This window comes from Pantherophis guttatus, chromosome 8, assembly GCF_059756535.1.
Source record: "Pantherophis guttatus breed Tessera chromosome 8, ASM5975653v1, whole genome shotgun sequence".
Taxonomy (NCBI): domain Eukaryota; kingdom Metazoa; phylum Chordata; class Lepidosauria; order Squamata; family Colubridae; genus Pantherophis; species Pantherophis guttatus.
In genome coordinates this window covers 38,124,635-38,145,288 of record NC_142070.1, presented here as the reverse complement: position 1 = coordinate 38,145,288, position 20,654 = coordinate 38,124,635, and the positions used below count along the sequence as shown (strand labels likewise).

At 35.3% G+C, this 20,654-nt stretch overlaps 2 long non-coding RNA genes across 4 annotated transcripts; both read left to right on the top strand.

The window, feature by feature from the left end:
* The first annotated feature begins 5,055 nt into the window (after positions 1-5,055).
* Positions 5,056-7,485, top strand: LOC148112592 (uncharacterized). Its single transcript, XR_015729091.1, has 2 exons — positions 5,056-6,956; positions 7,267-7,485. It is a non-coding gene; the product is annotated as an uncharacterized LOC148112592 (long non-coding RNA).
* A 4,892-nt stretch (positions 7,486-12,377) lies between these two features.
* LOC117680133 (uncharacterized) lies at positions 12,378-15,171 on the top strand. 3 transcript variants are annotated; one of them, XR_009621212.2, is made up of 4 exons: positions 13,943-13,995; positions 14,094-14,219; positions 14,389-14,486; positions 15,103-15,171. It is a non-coding gene; the product is annotated as an uncharacterized LOC117680133 (long non-coding RNA). The 3 variants fall into 3 exon arrangements; XR_015729230.1 differs by lacking the exons at positions 13,943-13,995; positions 14,094-14,219 and adding an exon at positions 12,378-12,520; XR_009621209.2 differs by having other exon boundaries at positions 14,094-14,486.
* The last annotated feature ends 5,483 nt before the right edge of the window (positions 15,172-20,654 follow it).

Below are 20,654 nucleotides of genomic sequence, written 5' to 3'. Positions count from 1 at the left end.
GAGCTTCCCACTGCCGCTGCTACCAGTTCGCTCGATCTGGGGCAAACAGGTAGCAACTCATCACTGGTACATACATATAGTACAGTACACACACACATACACATTTATGCTATTTATAGACTTTTTGCATATTCTAGAGTTTTCTATCTTCATCACTCTAAAGATAGTAAAGTGCCCCTGAAGAGAGAAAGGATACTTAGTAGGCTTTGCATGCTACCAGTTGACAAAGAATCTCTTTCTTCCATATATTCTCTAGAAAGGAAGGAACTACCCACAGAGAAAGTGATGATTTTCTTCCTGTATGGATATTTATGCTATTTTCTTGTGCCTTAAATATGAAGGAAAGGCATTTCTGTACAGTTTTACACTGGGAGCATAGAAACAGCATTCCAGAAATTTCCAAATACTTTTTTTGGATGTTCCTCAATAATCTCAGGCATCCCGAAGTGACTCAAAAATCATCAGAAGAACAACAGTCGGGACCAGAAAACTGGTAAACCATGGACAGCAAGAGGAAGGAGTGATGCAGATGTTTTCTGGCTTGACTTATTTGTAAAAATAATAAAGACATGATACAAAGAAATAAAACGAACACCCAAAAGTAGCATGACCAATGGGAGAGTTTCATTGGGCATTTTGAGAAGCATCTTGGGCCAGTGATTTTATCCTCAAATATTTTTCTCTGTGAGTTGTATGCAATGTAGGTAGCAACATCAGAGTTTTGATTTCTTGAGTCTGTTGTTGCCAAATTTCCTGCTTGTCGTATTATTCCTTTCCTAATCATATAATACAGAAAACAGAATAACAGAGTTGGAATGGACTTTGGAGGTCTTCTAGTTCAACCCACTGCTTAGGCAGAAAATCCCACACCACTTCAGACAGATGATTATCCAATCTCTTCTTAAAAACTTTCAGTGTTGGAACATTCACAACTTCTGGAAGCAAATGTTACCCAAATGTTATTAACACGGAAAATATTGTTAGGTACAAAGATATATTGAATGAAAAGGGGGAACTCAAAAGTAAATAAGAATTGCTCCATCAAGGGATTGATATGACATGGTACTCACAAGTGCAGATACATTCTAGATATGAGAAAGATGTTAAATTATATGGTTTTTATAAAAAATTAACAGAATTAGACAACAGGCATAGAAGAAAAATTGATAAAGTGTACAGCTACTGTACTTATTAGGCATTAAATTGGAAAATGAACAAGTGAAGGAGACAATGATAGTATGGGCAAAAAACTTTGATTATACAATAGAGTTAGATAAATAGCAGAAACTGTGGGATAGGAAATACAAATTAACAATGTCAACTGCATATAAAGAACATTTGTATAAGATATTTTATAGATGGCATTTTGCACCAGCAAGGTTGGCAAAGATGTTTCAAGATAAGTCAGCTAAATGCTGGAAGTGCCACCAGACACCTGGGTCATATTATCATATGTGGTGGACATGTTTAAAAGCAAAAAAATATTGGACAAAATTACATACGTGGCTGAAAAAAAATGATAAAGTAGCATATTGAGTTAAAGCAGAAATATTCTTGTTGGGGATTTTACCCAAAACATATAGTAACGGGAATGCATATATAATTATTCATATATTAACTGCAGCTAGAATTTTATTTGCACAAAATTGGAAAAGTGAAGAGATCCCCACAGATGAGAATGTGATCAGGAAAATATTAGAACGTGCAGAAATGAATAGATTAATGCTTGCAATTAAGGAGAAAGAACAAACAATAATGAATATTGTTATCATTGATTATCATTTTAGAAAGATATTTGTACCCGTATGACACACTGTTTAATTGAAGATGGAATTATTATATTTTAATTTTTTTTTAAAAAAGAACTCTCTTACACATAGAAGATTAGATAAAGTTGTGCTTAATATAGCATTTCTTACCGACAGCTTAAATTTGTTTGCATAGAATATTCTTGTCCTGTTTTCTATTTTGTAAAAGAGCATTCGTATTTGTGATTTCTGCACATCTACATTTTTTTTAATTAAAGAGTTTTTCAGAAAGAAAAAAAAAACAAATATTTCCCCATCCTCCCCTCCCTTCCTTACCACCCCCCACCCGCCCCGAACTTCCCAGAACAAAATACAGGGTATAACAATTAACAATCATATGCTAAACTAAGCTAATAAACTAAGGATTCCTATCCCCCCTTCACACTTTAACTCCCCTTTTACTTAACTAAATATAAATACTCTTAATTTTTCTATTCATTCATAAGCTATTTGATACTTTTTAATCCGATATTTGTTTTGAATATAATCAATCCATCTTCTCCATTCCGATATATATCTTTCTTGTGAGTGATCTTTCAAATATGCTGAAATCTTCGCCATTTCTGCCAGATTCGCTACTTTTAATGTCTATTCTTCAATAGTAGGCAAATCTTCCTTCTTCCAATATTGCGCCACCAAAAGTCTAGCTGCAGTTATTAAATTTAAAATCAATTTAGTCTCTATAACTGTACAATCTGTAATTATACCCAGCAAAAACAATTGTGGAGTAAAATTTATCTTCTTTTTAAGAATATTTTGGATAATCCACCATATTTTAATCCAAAATGCTTTAACTTTTTTACAAGTCCACCATATATGATAATAAGTGGCATCATCACAATCACATCTCCAACACTTAGATTGTAAATTTGGATACATACAAGCCAACTTTTTAGGATCTAAATGCCATCTATAGAACATTTTATAAAAGTTTTCTCTTAAATTTTGTGCTTGTGTAAATTTTACATTTCTAACCCATATTTTCCCCAAGTTTCCATCATTATTGGTTCCTGAATATTTTGTGCCCATTTTATCATACAATCCTTAACTAATTCTGCACATCTACATTTTATAAGGCAAAATGCCTTATAAGGCACAGCTAAGGCAAAATGCTCTTTTTTTGCAATGATCCCAAAATACCCTTGTTGTGTCTAATAGATCTCAGGGTATTACCAATACATAAATAGATATATGCTGTAGGTCGGGGTGGGTTCTAAAATTTTTTATTACTGGTTCTGTGGGCGTGGCTTATTTTGTGGGCATGGCTTAGTGGGGGGTAATGTGACTGGGTGGGCGTGGCCAACTTTTTAAATTTACTTTTAAAAGCATTTTTTCTACAACCTTAAGAGGTTGCAGAAAAAAATGCTTTGAAAAGCCTCTGCTGATCAGGCAACTCAGCTGGGATCGTCAGAGGCTTTTCAAAGCATTTTTTTTACCACCTCTTTGGCCAAAGAGGTTGCAGAAAACAATGCTTTGAAAAGTCTCTGCTGATCAGGCAACTCAGCTGAGATCGTCAGAGGCTTTTCAAAGCATTTTTTTAACCACCTCTTCGGCTGAAGAGGTTGTAGAAAAAATGCTTTGAAAAGCCTCTGACGTTCCCAGCTGAGCCACAGGATCATCAGAGGCTTTTTAAAAAACTTTTAAAAGCATTTTTTCGGCCAAAGAGTTTGTAGAAAAAATGCTTTTAAAAGTTAAAAAAAAAAGCCTCTGATGAGGTGGGTGGGGTAAGCGAGTGGCGACCAGGCCGGGGACCGGTTCGGGGGCATGGCCAGCCAATATTATTACCGGTTCTCGTAACCACTACAAATTTTTACTATCGGTTCTTGCAAACTGGTGCGAACCAGGAGCAACCCACCACTACTGTAGGTATGGACTACTGACCAGAAGAAGATATCTCTGGGTTGATATGTCATGCATATCTGAAATCTATAGAGAAATAAATAATTTCCAAACCATTGAAAAAGTGACAACTCTATGAAGCGAAAGGGCTCTCTAACATTCACATTCAGGCACACATGCCCACTCAAGATATTTATACTTTTATCGCATTTTAACTCCAACCAACACAGATGGTTCAAGCAGCTTGAAAGAGTGTAACAGCATAAAAAACTATGAGTCAGGCTCCTAAGCTACTGTTGCTGAAGTCACCAGTCCTTTTGCATATTTATGAAAATAAATCTGTTTCTGAAACTGTCGGACAAATAAAAATTACACTGGAAACCGACTAAACCAGTGAGGAACATATGCTTGGATTTTCTAGCCAAGACTTCATAATCAAGTTTAACAAAACAAACTTCAACACAAAATTTTGTGCCTTGGGGGAAAGGGGAATGTGACAAGAAGTGTTGTCAGCCTAAAATCTGCTGTTTTAAACAGCCCTTCCCAGGATATATTTCATCTGTTCTTAATAGAAATTGCTTTGCCATCCAATGTATTTTCTATTAGATTTGTAGAATAATATACTAAGGATTATGCAATGTTCTTAGCATATACAGATTTAACTGAATATCTTGTGTTGGCTGTTTTTAAACAGGATTAAAATTTGTTAGTATCTATAGTACATCATTATGAAACTATAGTACATAATTATGAATCAGGCATCAAACATGACAGGAAACATAGTAAGATTTTAGAAATCTATAATATCTATAGATATCTATAATATCTATGATGGATATTATCCTGGGCTTCATTGAAAGAAGCTGATCAGTTATACAATGATCAGATTTGGAAGCAAGCAGAAAACAGCACTCAGAATTTAACTGTGTACTGACTTTGTATCCATTTTATATTCTCATTTTTCCCTTTAGTGCACCAATAAGTATCCAAATGATATTTTCAGAGGGTTGTTTTATTCTAAACAAATGTGAGTGTGCTTCCCAAGTATCTGGACCAGTCAATGCTGTAGTTTAGTCTTTTTAAAACTGCATCTGTTATATCATCCTTGCAAAACTGTATGTTCAGAACAAACTGTGAGCAGATGCTCAGTATCTCCTGCTGATAATCCAGATCAACATAATTTCTATAAGTGAAGAAAGTCAGAAAACAAATAGTTAATTAACACCATTTACCAACTACTCCAGGACTGCTACAACATACTGTAAGTACATAACTCATCATCTTGTTATAAGGGTTTCCCTTTGTTCTCATGGGGATCTCACTTGAATTATGTTTTTCTTAGTATTCAGTGATCTTCTTCCATTTATGATTGAATGAATGAATGATTAAATAAATTTCAAACTGAATTAGAAAGTCATATTTTTTTCAGCAATACTTACATATTTAACACATTTTGCCTTTTTGGCTTAAGCAACATTAGATGTAGTGTTCCAGAAACAGCATATTTCATACAGAAATATGTATGACTGCATGATTTAAGTGGATAAAAGACACAGAATCATGAAGTACTGGAGACCTGGAAAGACATGTCCTAGAATAACCTTCAGTTATGTGATGTATAGTATTTAACATTTCTGTCAGAAAATTAACCATGGTATATATTCTCTTCCATTTTTTCCTCTCACATAAATAAACTTGGGATATATGCTGGTAGAAAGAAGACATATTAAATGATCTAACATTATCACATGAGTTTCCCTGGGTTTTCTATGTCCAGACTTGAAAGCAAGAGACCATGAGTTCAAGTTCTGCCTTAGCAGTGGTGGGTTGCCCCCGGTTTGCACCGCTTCTATAGAACCGGTAGTAAAACCGGCGGGAGGCCCCCCCCCACCGACCCCAACGTCACCAAAACGCTTCTGTGCATGCACAGAAGAGCGCGCGTGCATGCGAGTCAAGCAAGCATGCACGCACGGCCCCGCTGCAAACCGGTAGTAAAGGTAAGTAGAACCCACCTCTGTGTCTTAGCCATGAAAACCAGCAGGGTGGCTTTTGGTCAGTCACCCTTTTTCAGCTCAATTCATCTTATAGGATTGTTGCTGTGGGAAAAATATGAGGTAGAAAGTGTGTTGGCTATGCTCGCCGTTTTGAATTATTTGTTATTTGTAAAAAATAATAACACAGGAAACAAACAAACAAACAAACCCAGCAGTTGGCTCTGCAGATTTTATTAGGGATTTCTATTTGGATATCTTTATAGAAAACCAAGCTGAATTCCTGTGACTTCATCTTATTAAAAAAAAACCTTTTCTTATTTGGCATCTTATTTGCTATCTTGAGCTGTGGTGGCGCAGTGATTAGAATGCAGTATTGTAGGCTAATTCAGCTCGCTGCCAGGAGTTTGATCCTCAAGGTTGACTCATCCTTCCGAGATCAGTAAAATGAGGGCCCAAATTGTTTGTTTTTTTAAATAAATTTTTTATTTATATCAAAGATAGAAAAAAACAAAAGAAAATATAAAATCTCCATCATTCAAATACAATCACAAACAGTATGTCGATCGGTTAAAATTTTTTTGTGCTCAGTCGCTCATCCCAATTTTCAAATTAATTAGTTTCTCTCGTTTAACAGATTTGTATTTATGTTCACTTAACCACTATTGAACAGAAAGGTGAATAAAAACAAAAGGAAAATCACTTCATATATTGTTATCTTTACATATTCCTATTTCATTTTTTATCTCCATGTTTTGTTATCTAACCATTGATAAAACAAATCCCAGATTAAGTAATATTGTTTATCTTCCTGTTCCCTAATTTCAAAGAGGGCCCAAATTGTTGGGGCCAATATGTTGACTCTGTAAACTGCTTAGAAAGGGCTGTAAAGCACTATAAAGTGGTATATTAATCTAGCTGCTATTGCTATTGTTAGGATATGGTGTAAGCCTAACAAGTTGTCCAGGCAATATATGTGTTCTATAACTTTAAATGTATTCTGTAACTTTAAAATGTAATGCTGAGTAATTGTACTGATGAGTCATTGTAACTGACTGCTGACTGACTGCTGACTGCAATTATCCTAATTGTACTGTTGAGTCATTGCACTGCTGACTCCACTTATCTTAAGTGGCTAATTACTAGTGTAAACTGTATATAAGGAGTGAGCCGAGCTATAGTCATTGTTGCTTGACTTCTTGCTTGACTTGTTGTTTGGAACTGTTACTGTCGTGTATGGAGAAGTGGATGGATCTGCTACCATCGTCATTTGTTACCAGTGTTGAATTGCTGTTTATTACCTACTGCTGTTTGTATGGTAAGAAGATATCTGTAACTTTGGAGTGATTTGAATGGCTAAAGACTTGGATTGACTAAAAGACTATGTAATTGTTTTTCACCGCAAAGTAAAAGCTTTGTTAAACTAGTTTGTATGTATTGTATTCATTGCTCTCAGTACCGTTTCTCTGTGCACTTACTCTGCTGGTTGGTAACACAACAATATCCTTAACAGCTATTGCTATTGCTATTTTGATTCCTTTCTATGAATTCAGAGTGATTCAGAAGGCATAATTTTCTAATATAAATTAGGTGACCTCCACTTATTTATGCTCTCTCTCTTGACTTAGATGATATCTACAGGATTGTTGCTTGGTAAATGCCAGAAGAGAAAGATTGCCATCAGCATGGTCTGAGTGAGTTATAAATGCTTAGTCTAATTCTGTTGTGCGTTTCACTACTCACTACTAATTACTTTGAAAATCTACTATGACTCTTTTAAAAATCTGTATAACATTGCAAATCTTTTAGATCAATAAAGCTAAATATAAAGTACATTTGTAATATTATATCTTAGTATATCTTGTAATTCTCCACTTATAAGTAGAAAATTTATCCCTGGTTACTCATTATTCCAATCTTGTACCATGTTTCTGAAAGACTTATGAAATATTGAAGATTTCTGGCTTTATTAAACTTGTATCAAAATTTTATATAAAGTTTTACATAAATATTGCACCTATGGAAATATTTATCAAATTTATTTGCCTCTCATCATGGAGTTCAAGGTGACTCTGAGAGGCTTACAACAAAATAAAACACAAACATTCAACAGTTATAAATAAAAAAAATCTGATTAAAATTTAAAAATTAATACAAACTAAAAAATAAGGATTTGGAAGAGAGACTGGGTCTTCTCTATTACTGTAGTGTACCAACCAACTCCAGCCAACAGTTTCTCCTTCAGGTATATAATACAGCTTAACACTTGATTGGTATGGAGAATGGTAAGTAGTATGTTGTTTTTACAAGTCTGTAAATCATAATCCATTCAAGGTAGTTTTACCTAGGTATTTTCCAGACTAACTTTGAAATATAACCTTATTGTGAATTTCAGTAGGATCAATATGGTCCAATTATTTTCCAGTTTTATTTCTAGTTGAAATAACTGCTAAATCAATGACTAGTTCTTGTGACATTGAATTTAAATTTATATTATATAAATTTATGAGTATGTATATATAAGTAAATATTCTTCTTCAAAAATAATCTTCTACCAGGCACAGGGATGATGAAAATAATGTGAAATATTACAAACCTGTTTGGCTATATATCTTGACTTTTACACTTTAAGTGAAGATATGCAAAAACAGTACATTCTGTCCGACACTGATTCTGTGCTGTAAGGAAATTCTTGATTTAAACAATCAGTCAAGCAGTGTCAGTATCTCCCTCAAGATATATTTACATCCCGTTTCAATGCTTTCATTATTCACTTTTGTTGCCTGTGTTCACCCTGTTTCATTTCCTATTTTTCAAAATGCATTTATCAAATTTCTACACTGTCTACCTCAGTGAATAAAGAAAGTTTAAGTGACACCGAGTGGTTTACAAACCAAAGCCAAAAAGGCATATAAAATAAAAATAGATGAAAACAAAGTTAAAAAAAGGAGTAAAGGTAAATTAAAAAGGTGGATGGAACATTCCCAAGCCATGAACCACCCCAGGGTTACTCTTAGATCCTCATGCCAGTTGACTGAGCCAGATCTTGATACTCTTCTGAAAGGCCAGCAAAGTGGGGATCTACCTCCCCAATTGGGGCAAAATTTTGCATATGATGTGGCCAGAGCAGATAAGGCTTTCTTTCTAGACTCTACCAATTGAAATATTTGGTTCACAATATATCCTCCCTGTCTGACCAGATGGGATGGGTTGATTTAATTAGGACAAGATAATTCCTCATGTGATCTGGTCCCAAGACATGTAAAGACCTTGAAGTGGACCCAGAAACAAACTGCCTTCCAATACAGTTCATGTAGCAGAAGTGTTACATGTGCAACTTTAGGACCCACCCCCCAGGCTGCTCATGCCACTGAATTCTGCATCAGCTACAGTTGCTGGATACTCTTCAAGGGTAGCCCAATGTAGAGTACATTTCAGTAGTCCATATGGGGAATGACCAGGGCAGAGTGAAAGAAGATTTTCTTGATCCAAAAAGAGACATAACTGGTACATAACACAAAGATGGGCAAACACCTCCTAGCCACAATTGCCATCTGCTCCTTGAGTTATGAGTCCAGGAGACTTCCAGATTACATATTGAATCCATCTGGGGCAGTGTAACTCCACCCAAGACCAAAATTATTAAACCTCAGATACTGAACAGATCCTAACCCACAGCCACTCATCTTACCAAAGTTCAGTTGAAGCCTGTTGTTCCCCATCCATTTCAGAAAAGTATGCTGAAATGTGAGGTCTCCCTTAAATGTGGGGACCCGGGCAATTATCCCATATATTTATTCATAATGCCATCACTGATGAGTTCTAAGCAACACAAATTACATTTGAAAATCTCAGAATGACACCAACTTTTGAAATCCCCAAGTTGGATTGGAACAGAAAGACCCTCAACCCCATGTTAAACAGAATAAATGTATCTACAAAACTCAGAAAAATAATTAAAACAATTGACACAGATTAGAAGGAAACCCAAAGGTTGTAGAATAAAAAGAAATAAGGAGGCACAGTAACACCCAAGTGTTGTACTGTTAGTCCTGAACCATATCATATATTAGTTCACTAGAAATGGTAAATGCTGGATTGATATTCCATAGATTTGCCTTAAAAAGCAAAAACAAAAAACAAACAAACAAACAAACAAACAAACAAGCAAAAACAAACAAGAAATATCAAATTCTTGCTGAATGAATGTAAATGAGGGATTACAAAGATTTGAACAAAGCAAAGCAGAACCTCTTGTAAGAATTAGGAAAGGAAATCAATTATCGGAACAACATTAAATCTGAGCCTTGAAATACTGTACCAAAATGAAAAAATGTTTCTCTGAGAAAGAGACAAAGACTACAACCATCAGACTCTTTAGCTAAGAATATGGCTGCAATAGTAATTTTAAAGGCCCGAGCACAGAGCCTGACTTCTGAGATATTTGAAAGAATAATGGTGAAAAACACAGAAAGAAATGTGTGTGATTCTAACATGAAGCTTGTACATATCATTCTATTAATTGCTTCACTCATAAGCAAAGTATCCTAGATGTTCCTCAAAGGCAGCCATAACTGTTTAAAGGTTTTAAAAAGTCTGTAGCTAGACTGTCCCAATGATTCTTGGGCATCTGTGAATTCAGAAGGTGGACATGTCTTCTGGGCTGCTTGCTCACTTGCTTGCTTGATGCTTGCTTTATTATTTTATTTCTAGACAAATAAATCCTTCACAAAACAAAGAGTTAAAAAAAGGTGACAAAGGTGTTTTGATTAAAATAAGTAATGGACACCAACATTGTTCAGAACAATTAGCTAATATATTTTTCTATAATCTTCAGAAGGGAGGTCAAAGTTGTTCACTTTGTGACTTGTTCCTTAAAAGTGTGGCAAGTTTGTGAATTCTATTTATCATCTCCAATTGTAGTTTTAATTTCAGATCTTTAGCTTTATCTATGGAATTTGATATCCTTGTTTTTTAACTATAAGTGATGAACAATATTAAAATATTGTGTCTCATAATTCTATTTTTAATTGATGCCAATCCTTTATAATGATTACTCCTAAATAACTAAATACATCTCTGGATTAACATTGTTTTAACAATTCAACAAAAACTTGACAATTATTTTCTATTAAGAGCTATTTCCTAGATTTCTGCTAGTATTTCAATAATGTAACTGAATAAAATAGGTGAAAATGAGAATCCATGCATACTAATCAATTGAGATGTATTTTGTCTAGTTATCTTTCAAATGTTTCCATACTGCTGGTTAAATCCTACTGTGACTGTGAAACTCATGGACCTCACAATCTGTTACTGCCAGAGGATATTTTTTTATCCACAGTGCTGGAAACCAAATGGAAGTGTCTTCTATTTGTACTAATTCCTATCCTGTGAAACAAAAGTTGTCTGCAATTTACTATTTGATAACTGCAGTTCACTCTATATATGGCTACACTTGAAGATGATTTCTAAGCTATAGCTAGTTCAGAATGCAGCTTCTTGCTTTCTGGTCTATGGAAGCTGTTATGGCAAAGTGCCACCTATTAGAGCCGCGGTGGCACAGTGGTTAGAGACAGTACTGCTGATCATCAGCTGCCAGCAGTTTGGCAGTTTGGGTCTCATCAGGCTCAAGGTTGACTCAGCCTTCCATCCTTCCGAGGTCTGTAAAATGAGCACCCAGACTGTTGAGGGCAATATGCTGACTCTGTAATCTGCTTAAAGATGGCTGTGAACCACTGTGAAATGGTATATAAGTCTAAGAGCTATTGCTATACTGGAGGAATCTGTACTGGTTACCCAATGGCTACCAGTCATTATGGGCATTATAGAAAAAGCCCATTATGTCTCAAGACCTCATCATATCTGGGATCACCTATTTCAAGTAAATTCTTCATATCTAATATGTATTGACTAAGAGGAATGTCATAAAGTTGGGTCTAGAGTGCTACCTTTGAAGCTCTTCTGAATTACAGAGCTATTTCTCTGGCTTATGGTTTGTCCCTGGCTGAGATTTAGTTTCATAGAAACCTGCAGATCTGTTTACTTAGATTACTACACTGTTTGATGTAAGTGGTTACATAAGCTGGCTCAGAAATTCCAGTATGAACAAGACTCCAGGACGTTACCACCTTCGAAACCTAAAGTTTTTATCAGCTTTTAAAAACACATTGCTTGAGTTCTTCTGTAAATGGCACATGAAGTAGTTTTCTTCTCACATGAGATGCTACATCTACAGGAAATTTTTAAAAATTTAACTGGTACCGCTTGCGGTTTGTTCCTTTGTTGGGGCAGGGAGAGGAAAGGGATGAGATTAAAAAACATCGTTCTATTAATGCAATTCAGAAAAAATGTGAAGATCAATACAATTCTCATGGGACTGGAGCTGACTGCTTGGATACTGTACCAGCAATATAATTAGGCTGGTATACATGAAGATAAGACATAACAGATGAAAATTTCATAGTGATAATAGGCTGGTAATAATACCAGTAAAACATTAATTCTCTCATGTCTAGAAGGCATATATGAATGGAAAGGCACCATGCTGTGTACCACCTGCTATTGCATATGTAAATAAGTTTGGAACTGCTGATAATATATAACAGGATACAGTATACTGTATATTTCTAGAAGATCTTATATATAGAACAGAAATATCGTAGGAATGCTTATTTCAAAAGGGATACTAAATATTACAGATATAAGAGAAAGGGTCTGTTTTGTTTTGGATAGATAATGGCAGTGGTGGGTTGCCCCCGGTTCGCACCGGTTCTACAGAACTGGTAGAAAAACTGGCAGGAGGCCCCGCTCAGTGATCTTGACATCATGAAAATGCTTCTGCGCATGCGCGCGCGGCCCTGTTGCGAACCGGTAGTAAAGGTAAGTAGAACCCACCCCTGGATAATGGCTCTGCTGAAGTAAAATGTTGTAATTGTTGTATATAATGCTTTAATTGCTTTTTTTGTAGTTTCTTTATGATGGCTTGAAATAAAATAGCTTTATTGTATTTTCTGTTTTATTCTTTTCATGTTGAACACTGATACTTATTTTATATTAGTGTTGAATAATTTTGTGTATAGCTTTTTGAATTAGATGAAATAATAAAGCCGACTCCATCTTCTAATTTAAACGGGTAAGCCTTCCAGAAGATTGAAATGGTCAAACATATGGACTGAGGAATAGGGCCAAGCTAATTTTGATATGAAGAATATTACAGAATATCTTCATTTTTCTACTATAGAGTATTAGAAGACTGGCAATAAATGAGATTGTTTTAAATATTTCTTTAAATGAGGCAACAATGCACAGTGGAAGGAGAAGACAATAAATATGTAGTTCATATGCATGATAGTATGTGTGTGTGGATTTATTTGGCTTGAATAATCAACAAGAAAACCCTCCACATTGTAACCTTACATTGCAAGTCCCACTGAGTTTTTAGTCATTGTTAAATTCTCATTTTTCCCCCAAGCTGTTCCTCTTCCTCCCTGGGGCTTAATGGGTTCTGTTAAAACAACAGATGCAAGAAAAACTGCACTGCAGGACTTGGGATTTAGAATCTCTTGAAAAAACTGACAGGTGCTTCTTTTTGAAAGGATGAAAAATGACAGACTTGGAAACAAAAGCATGCATATTTCTTTTCAATCAGATCTTTCTGTACTAACTAGCATGACATATTCAAAGTGCTTCACAACAAATGAAGCACTTCCAAATGATTAATTAATCATGGAATTAATCAATACTTAAAATCAAATATAAACATTACAGGATGCATAGCGGAACTAAAGGCTAAAATAGGACCATTTCCTCTCTTTATTCTATCCTTATCCAAGATATAGTTTTAATGTTCTAGTGCAGGGGTGTCAAACTCATGGCCCACAGCCCGGATGTGGCATGCGCTAGCCACGTCCACCCCGGTTTAGCGAAGGGGAAAAAAGTCGTAATATGTCAGGTGATGATGTGTCATCACGAGTTTGATACTCATGCTCTAGTACAATCCACCTTCAGCCTGATGTAAGTGTGTAGGATATTAAGTGGCAGAAAGAGGAACATTATATTTCAGAAGAAGAATCAGAATTATTCCCATTTTGGCTCTGACTCCACCTGTATCAAGCTTCAGTTCTTTCTGTAGTCCCAGCAGATATCTTTGAAGATATTTCATCTTTAAATGAAATGTTTGTCTGTCTGTCTGTTTATGTCTATCTTTCTATCATCTATCTATCTATCTATCTATCTATCTATCTATCTATCTATCTATCTATCTATCATCTATCTATCTATCTATCTATCATCTATTTTGATGAAGGAGATAAAGCAGAATGACCCGTGAAGAGGGACCTAAATGGTTTTCCCAGGTAAGGAGGCTTGAGATCTTGGAGTGACAATAGAAAATATATCTTAAATGTCAAAGAAATATAAATTATTAATAAAATGATTGTCTTAATTATTGTAGGATTCTGATAGATTGCTATAATAAGAGAATATTCTTGAGATGTCTATGTCCTCAAGCTTTCATAGCTTTCAGATGAACAGCTGGTATTTTAATTTAAGATGGAAACTTGCCTATCAACCAGCCAAGGTAATGTAATGAAGGTATCACTTGCTCTCAATAATTATATCTATGAAATAAGTCCTTCATCAGGATACTACGTCATTTGCAGGCTCAGACAATTGTTCAAGTAGAGCACATTGAATCAAATCCTTAAGTAATTAACATACATGCCATCACAGCCATATCATTTTTATAGAGGTTCATCTACACCTTCATTCGGGCAAAAAAAATATTCCTGTGTGAATATCCAAGAACAAGTCACCCAAGATGAATAACTGACTGCAACCCACAAAGGTAGGCTGCATCATGCTTCCAAATTGTTGTACTGACTAAAATATTTATCTCATGTCTGAATGATACTAAGTCTGATTCTAGAAACTTGTTCCTCCCAACATCACCTTTTTGAACTGCTTATCTCGAGTCATCCATGCAACAGGGCTTCTAGGCTTAAACCTAATTTCGGTGTAACATGCTCGTTTCCTTTAGGTAGTGACCAGTCTTCAAAAACAACAAAAAAGCAGCTTACAGAATAGGTTTGGCCACACTACTAAGGAGTAGAATGAATGAAATGAGAATAAAATCTAAATGGTACTTATTTAGCAAAAAAATACTTCTTGCATAAAGAGAAAACTGCAAGCCAGATTTGTCTAGGCATTATTTTTGTAGTCCACATAAATATTGATAGTCCATTTTATTTTAACTTGTAACATTTGTGAAGTGTCTGCATGTGTTTGGACTATAAATTAAGCCTTGTGAGGAATGCCTGCTTCGATTTCTGCAAATGCAGGAATCACAAAAGATACCATCTACTGAAAACAGTTCACAGGCATGATACAGCTAGTCTTTTCCAATCTGTGTGATTTTGTTGAAACAGACGATTTTTCTAAGACTATATTATATATCATTACAGGACAAGGGTGATTATTAAAGCAGAGCTCTGGAATGAGACTTGTGGAATAATAAATCACAAAGTAGAAAAGGAAAGAAATTCATTTTATATACCTGGCAATTATGATCGTATTTTATCATCATAAATTGTGAATGCTAGATTTCATCTATAAACTATATTACTGTGTTTTTTCCTTTACAGGTATGTATGGTTTTTATAATATATTTAAAATATTTTCACTTGGAGAAGCTGCATTGAGAAATATCTATAAAATAATATCTAATGAATTCATAATGTATTTTTTAAAATCCATTTAAAACCATTATCATTACCCTAACTTTGCATTAAAAACCCAATAAAAGAATTTCCTGAATTCTGCTGGGTTCTTTTCATCCTTTTGATTGATAATAATTTGTTAATTTTATTAAAGTCTACATTGCAAAACATTTTATTGAATCTAATCCATCTTTATGAAATGTTTTAAAAACAGGTCTATTATGGAATGCAGTTCTTATGATGAGAGAAGTAAGTAAGAATGACAGAATTGCTTGGAACTTGCCTTTGGAAATGTTTCAGAAACTACTATTTGTTCAAAATATAGTGGCCAGATTCCTAGTAGGATAACCCGCCATTATAAAATAAGACCCATTTTAAAGTGGTTGCATTGGCTGTAAATAGGTTTATGGGTCTAGTTCAAAGTGCTGCTCAAAATCTTTAATGTGTGGTAATTATTTGAACATCAAATACATAATTCCTAACAGCAAAAAAGTGCTCTTAATGTTGTATGTATCTGTACATGCACATACACATCCTGCCATGACCACATATATAGAAACACACACATATACCTACTTGCATGGTTCTGGAACTTCCTTTAAAGCAGGGGTGTCAAACTCAAGGCTCAGGGGCAGGATTCAGCCACAGGGTGCTTAGATCTGGCTTGTGAGGCCACCCTGAAAACAGTGAAGGACCTGCCTGCAGTGCCTCTGCCAGTGAAAATGGAGCTTGGGAGGGCCATGAGTGGCCCTCCCAGACTCAATTTTCGGCCACGACAGTCTCCTGTAGCCCTCTGCCAGTAAAAATGGAGCTCGGGGGCTGCACAGCCCCCCCGGGCTCTGTTTTTACTAGCAGGGGCTGCAGGAGGCTGTCATGGCCAAAAATGGAGCTCGGGAGCCTGTTTTTGCTGGCAGAGTGTTCAGGCCATCACATGCACCATCCCTGACACGAGTGATGTCAAGTTGGCCATGTCCCCTGCCCCCCCCCAGGTCAAATACAACCCTGATGTGGCCCTCAATGAAATCGAATTTGACACCCCTGCTTTAAAGCAACAAGGAAAGTAAAAGTAAAAGTGGTTAAGTAAAAATAGATTGCAAAACAACCTTGGATATGTTTTAGAAGTAAGCTAGTGCTGATTTGTTTGAGGCTTGTTAGCTCTATGTAAGCTTGTAAAGTGATAATTGATAATGACAGACAGTACTTAAGTAACTGCATTGTATAACATTCAGTTCCATTTCTTTACATCAGTTACATTTTTAAAATTTCTCTGCAGTTGATGAATCTAAGAACTATCATATTCAGTGATAATTTATTTGACTCCCATTATTGCATCTCATAAAATGTAAATGGCATTTTCAAAATATGAAACTTTCATGTCAGATGGCTCAGATACTAGTGCCCTTGATATATAAACCTAGTGTCCTTAATACACGAGTGATGTTCAGTATGTCTAAACATCTTTGCAACTTGTTTAATATGACGAGTACTTCAAGAAATTGTTAGCAAGAAAAGGGTGTTAAAAAGTTGTTAACTATTCTATGTTAAGTCAAAAATGTATGAAAGAGTATGAAAAGAGTTTATATTTTTATACTGTGTAACAATGCACTGAATCAAACTCTATTTTATTAGTTTGATTAGGTTAGTTTGATTAGTTTAAAACATCAAAATTACTAGTTTCTCCCAAATTTTATCCAGATTAATAGTCTCTTTCTCTCTCTCTCTCTCTCTTTCTCTGAAATAAGATTATCTTATTATAATTTCTAGTTATTGGTATATATATAGAGAGACTATTTCTGCTTGTACAATTCTGTATGAATGGTACATCAATCCTTGTTTACAGACCATCTTGTTTCCTGGCTGAAGAGAGGAACTTTCTTTACTTTCATGGACTTTAATTCATTTAGATTTGTTTGGAGTTGAGTTGAATGGGCCAAGAATGTGCTTGGCTCATTAGGAGCCCTGTTTCATTTTGGCATTCATATGGGGCTGAGATAAATGTAGATTTTAGTTGCTTCCTTCTTTTTGTCCTTGTTCTTTTCTATAAAAATAATGTACTTGTGTTTTACTAAAGTCATTAGCACTGTTTTGTCGCCACTACTGTGAATTGTTCCTCTACGTTGTACTAAATGTTGTTTGTAACAATCATTTCGTAAAGCCTGTATGTTGACTATGGCAACATTAAAGAAGGTTGATAGAGCTATGCTGCAACATGGGTGAATGGCCGAGGGAAGAGACACTGAATAAACATCACCCCTCCTCTTCTAGTCACAATGCTTCCAAATCTCATGCATTCACAAGCTGAATCCAGCCAAACCCCACAGCTGTCATGCATTTTCAACAGATTCCACAGGGCCTAAATGAGGTTTGAAGACATTCCTTTGCTCTTACATATTAGTTAGGAGGAATTACCGTAACATCTGATATTGTGGATGTGGGAAGTTTGCCATTCCGACCTTGCCCAAAGCAATCCGGAACTGGGGTTCCAAAGATTTATGATCTCAGATGGCCTCCAGAGGTCACAGAGGGCTTTTTCTTAGTAGTGCTTCAGCAATAACCGATTCATTTGGAAAACCAGTGTGTTTTGTATATGATAAAATAATCTATAGACATATACTTTTGTTGTACTCTGGATCAGTGTTGTAGGAAGGGCATATTCACCAGAATAATTTCCAGCCACTAGCAATATGCTGATAGACTGCAGCCAATAATCAGGGAACAAGCAAAATAAACAGGATGTTAACAATGTGTATGATTGCATGATTGTTGACAAAACCTTCCACACTTTTCACAGTCTCCTGATGAGATTGACATGGACTGCCTAACCTGCCTCTGTCTCATGCAGAAATACCAGAAGGCATGCTGTGTCAGAATGAAGAGTTTATTTTTTTCATGGTTGGTAATTGTGTGATATGGAAAACATTTTAGAATTGCTTGCTTTTTTTGGGGAGAAATGCTAGATAGGAAACCAAGTGCAGAGGGGAGTTTCAAGGTGACCAAAAAAGCTCAGGTTATACATGTATGTGTGTATTTTGGGAAAAATAAGATAGGTAACTAAATAAATACAGAGCCAGATAGATTTTTATGCCAAAACCAGATTTCCCTATGTTTATCCTCTGCCAAAAATATTGTAAAGTACTTCTTTCTGGTCTTTTGTTCTATTATACTGATTCCTCCCACTTATCTCACTGATGATTGTTCATTTCCCATCAGAAGAAAAAAAATTCTAGGTCCACATGGACAATTCTACAATATGGTAGGATGTGCTAAGAAAGAGGCGATAATAAACAGCTAGTGTGGTACACAGGTCAAGGTTCCCAAGTTCAAGTGAAGGCCCAGCCATAGAACCTCAGTTGATAGCTTGGGACTTGTCATTCTTTTTTTCAACCCAATGTATCCTACATTACTGTTGTGGAAGAAATCCATCCCCCCCCCCAAACAATGCTATAGACTGCTGTGAGCTTTGAGTAGAATCTTCAAAATTAACAATAAAGTTGCACGAAACATAAGCCCCAGTATATGTTCCTAAAATATTAATAGTTGAAGTAAAGGGATAATAGGTTTTGAGATGCTTTTGTTTACATTTGTAGACTACAAAGGAACTATAACTATAAATAGAGTAACAAAAGTGAACTTCATATTATTTCCCAAATATTGCTGTCTGAATAAGATGAGACGCAGACTCTAAGAGATTTTATGTCCTAAATGACAAACTGAGTGAGCCCTCCTGAGATTCAGTTGCATGGTTCCAATAAGTCTAGCTATTTCTAGCTCAATATTTAGATCACTTAACTGTTTCCTTTGTGATTAATCTGATAACAAGGAGGAATTATTTTTGTTCACAGGAACACATGCTAAATACATTATATTAAAAGCGGTCACTTCAGAGCTGTTATCTAAGATGTTCCGAGAAGCAAACAATTAATTAACTAAGCAGATATAATTTCTTCTTAAAGACAAATAAAAAAATGAGTGGCAATAAGTGAAAAAGATGAGCCTAACTTATTGACTTACTATATAAGATGAACTTAACAGGTGGGATGGTATAGAAATTCTTGGATTTAAATGCTTGCCATACTCTGAATGATCCATATCATGTACTACAAAATGTAATGTTCCCTTATGGCCACAATCAGGCTGCAGGACAACCAGTCTATGAACAAGAGTCCAGACTGCTAGATCTCTGTAATCTTGATTTTTCTGTAATGTAACTGTAGCTGTTGTTCTCTATAAAAGAGAGATAAAGATGAAAATTTTTAGTCCTTTTGGTGACAATGAGGTTCATTGTATCATCTACATATTAACTATGTTTACTTGAAATATTTGATGGATGACATTTATTTTAGTTAGGTGTCAGACCATGAGGTTGATAGCAATTAATAACTGCAAAGTAATAATATAATCTTGTTTAACTTTTCTTTCTGGAGGAGTATTGCTGGTTTACTATTGGTTTATTAGTGACTCTTCAATAAGGAAGTCTGCAGGCAGCAATATTCAGTTTGTGTAAATTCTTGGTCATTAAAATGCCTGGTTTTTTAAATTGCAATACTGCTTGGAGGTGAACTTTGAAGCATCACACTTTCTTCTTCTGAATCTGCAATTAAGAGAGTGAGACTGTATGTGCAGAGGATCTGATCAGAAATAAAGATTCTTCACCCTCACTACTAGAACAATATGATAAAGATGCTTACTCTATGGCTGTCTATTTGGAACGGAGTATGCAGTTCCTCAGGAACATGATTAAAAATCTAAACACAAGAGGCAAAGTTCCTTTGGCAATGGTGATTCACAAATTATACAGTATCTCTGCAGAGGACCTCTCCTTCACAAAAACAATGCAAGCATCTTCCATGACAACTGAAACTTAAGAATTCTTCCCTTCAGTTTTTCCCTTGGAGAGATTAAAGTTTCTAAAGCAACTTATCATGCTCCATTTCCTAGCACATGTACATGTAAAAACAATATGGCCTATATGTATCTATGCCAAGAGACATAACCTCAGAATGACTGAAAGAAAATTTGGAAAAAGGTAAGCCTAATGATTTTGGAAAGCCATCATCTTCATAGCAAGAAACTCATCCAAAATACAGACCAAAGTAAAACAAAAAAGCTTGCAGAATTTGTTATATAAATCAAAGACTACTAATTTGTAGCAAATGAGAGATTTTGGCATAAAATGTATCTGTTATATTTGTATAAGCAGGCAGTTGAATATCCCTGATCTCTAGCAGATCTGGTGTTCTTGAGGTCAAAATACTGGTACCTATTACATATTTAAAGGAAGAGTGAGATTTAATATA